This window comes from Triticum dicoccoides, chromosome 5A (assembly GCF_002162155.2).
Source record: "Triticum dicoccoides isolate Atlit2015 ecotype Zavitan chromosome 5A, WEW_v2.0, whole genome shotgun sequence".
Classification (NCBI taxonomy): Eukaryota; Viridiplantae; Streptophyta; class Magnoliopsida; order Poales; family Poaceae; genus Triticum; species Triticum dicoccoides.
Genome location: NC_041388.1, coordinates 59,434,926 through 59,438,409, shown reverse-complemented (window position 1 = coordinate 59,438,409; position 3,484 = coordinate 59,434,926).

Sequence of the window (3,484 nt, the reverse complement as noted above, 5' to 3'; positions counted from 1 at the left end):
ACATAGACTCACATGAATTTTTTCATGAAACTCGTTTTGGGGTATCTAATAATTACTAATGAAGTATATTAAAAATAATAAAAAGGTATAAAAGATTCATCTATGTGGTATATGAGGAGCGGGAGTACGTACTCCCAGGAGTACACAACCATTTTCCTATATATATATATATATATATATATATATATATATATATATATATATATATATATATATATATATAGTCATATGATTTCTTATGCTAAAGTAACAATCTATTCACAATGTAAAGTATGAATAAGAAACCTCATTGAAAACTAACAAACTATAATCTCAGCCATTGAAGCAATTGCAATTTATTATAACATCAGAAAGAGTCAATATAAGAGCTTTTCAGCAAGTCCACATACTAAACTATCATTTAGTCTTTCACAATTGCTAACACTCACGTAATACTTATGGGTGTGAAGCTTTAATCGGACACAGAGAAAGATAGGGGTTTATAGTTTTGCCTCCCAACCTTTTACCTCAAGGGTAATGTCAACAATAATAGTTCATGATAACTTACATCCAATTGGCTATATATATCCGGATCTTTCCAACACATAGTGCTTGCCAAAGGATAAAATGTAAAAAGAAAAGGAAGATCACCATGACTCTTGTATAAAATATAAGACAAAAATAAAAGATAGGCCCTTCGCAGAGGGAAGCAGAGGTTGCCATGTGTTTTTATGGTCGGATGCACGAAATCTTAATGCAAAAGAACATCACTTTATATTGCCACTTGTGATATGGACCTTTATTATGCAGTCTGTCGCTTTTATTTCTTCCACATCATAAGATCGTATAAAGCTTATTTTCTTCATACTAATAGATCATACATATTTAGAGAGCAATTTTTATTGCTTGCAACAATGACAACTTACTTGAAGGATCTTACTCAATCCATAGGTAGATACGATGGACTCTCATGACAAAATTAGGTTTAAGGATATTTGGAAGCACAAGTAGTATCTCTACTTGGTGCAAAGAATTTGGCTAGCATGAGGGGGAAAGGCAAGCTCAACATGTTGGATGATCCATGATAATATAATTTATTTCGGATGTAAGAAAACATAACCCATTACGTTGTCTTCCTTGTCCAACATCAACTTTTTAGCATGTCATATTTTAATGAGTGCTCACAATCATAAAAGATGTCCAAGATAGTATATTTATATGTGAAACATCTCTTTATTTATTACTTCCTATTAATTGCAACGATGGCCAAAACTATGTTTGTCAACTCTCAATAACTTTTATTCATCATACTCTTTATATGTGAAGTCATTACTCTCCATAAGATCAATATGATCTCTTTATTTCTTTTTATTCTTTCTTTATTCCCTCAAGATCATAGCAAGATAGCAAAGCCTTCGACTCAAAAGTAATCTTTATTATATATATCTCGTGGACTCGATTACATAGAAGGATCATAAAGCAAAACTCAAAACTAGATCATACTAAAACTTTATTCTACTAGATCAAGATATTACCAAGCTTGGCAGTTGCCAAGGGGAGTGCCCATACCCATGTATTTATGTCTCTTTCTTTAGAGGTGGTGATGTGATATTCTTGGCGATGATGCCCCTTAGGATATGATTCTCTTCCTCGAGCTTATTGACTTGCTGCTTGAGATCCATTATTTCCCTGCGGAGCTTACCCGTGACGGCTAAAGCTCCTTGCACCCATGGATGTTGCATAGCTGTGGGAGAACAAGTAACACTCTTTTTCATATTTTCATAAGAAAGAAATCTAACATTGGGAGGAATGACCGAGTTTGGAATTACTGAGCTCCGAAGTTCCTCCATCGTAAATCTGGCTTGGAGACGAGAGGTAACTTCTTGATCTTCCTCCATGGCGTCTATACTTTTCAAGTCGGCCTCCATCTCTTCCTCAGTTGCTGGCCGAAAGTGATCGGCATCGTTGTTTGCTTTTGGCCACGGTGTCGGGTGAGATACCTGGCTCTCCCCAACTGACTGTTGAGAAGACATCTTGCTGTAAATCAGCAGCAGAGACAGCTCGAAACAAAAACAGAAGATATTTGTGTGGTACGGTGGTCAAAATCTTCGGGAGATTATATAATGATTTTTTTACCGACCAAAAGAAGTATCGTGCAAGAAAACGGAGTCCGGAGGGCACACGAGGTGCCCACGAGGCAGGGGGCGCGCACAGGGGGTAGGGCGTGCCCTCCACCCTCGTGGACGCCTCGTGTCCTTCCCGGACTGCTTCTTATTTTCCTATTTTCTTAAATATTCCAAAATGGAGAAAAATTGCTATGAGAACTGTTTTGGAGTCGGTTTACATACTGTACCACATACATATTCTTTTTCGGAGTCTGAAACGTTCTGGAAAGTGTCCCTTATATACTCCTCCGGGGTTACAGTGTCAATAACATTAGTTTCAACATTTATGGGATTACCTGAGATATAATGTTTGATTTTTGACCGTTCACCTCCCTCAGATTTGTGCCTTCGAAGTTGTTGATTTTTATGGCACCGGAACGATAGACATCCTCGATAACTTAAGGACCTTCCCATTTAGAGAGGAGTTTTCCTGCAAAAAATCTTAAACGAGAGTTGTATAACAGAACATAATCACCTACATTAAACTCACGCCTTTGTATCCTTTTGTCATGCCATCTTTTAACTTTTTCTTTAAACAGTTTGGCATTTTCATAGGCCTGGGTTCTCCACTCATCCAGTGAGCTAATGTCAAATTGTAACATCCCAAATTTTCAATTTGGAATGTTATACATAGGCCATTCATGCATATCATATTTTATTGTATTTCGCTTCGCGATCCTTGAAATTCTAAGCAACTTAAGGACCCACGAAGAGAGTAGGGGATTTCATCATTTTCTTATTTGAATTTTCTCAAATATCGAAACAAGGATCATTTTGGTTTTAATTATTTTTCTTTCCGAAAATATTTCACATTAAAATATATGAGAGGAGATAATATGACTTCTCCAAAATAAATGAAATATTAGAGGAAAAATATTAAAATCAAATAAATAATTTTATTTGGATTTTATTGCAATTTTTATTTGAATTAGAAAAATATGCATTTTTCAAAATTGCATTATTAGGCCAAGAAAATGTTCACTTTGTCCTAAATATTTTATTTAGACGGTGAAAATTTGTTTTGGCATTTTTAGATTTTTATTTTATTTATTAGGATTTTTCTGGCGAAATCTGTTTAAAAAAAGAGAGTTCGCGGCCAAACTGGGCCGGCCCAGCTAGCGCCAGGCCACGGCCCAGCCGCCACACCGCCTCGCCCCGACCGAGTCCGGCCGGCGCACGCCGTCGCCGCCGCGATTCCGAGGAGGACTCCTCCTCCTCGACCCCTTCCCCAAGCCGTCGAACCCCTCCCCCTCCTATTTAACCCCGCCGCCGCCGCCCCTCCTCACCTCGTCCCGCTCCACCACCGCACACCGCCGCCGAGCTCCGCCGCCCGCGCCGCA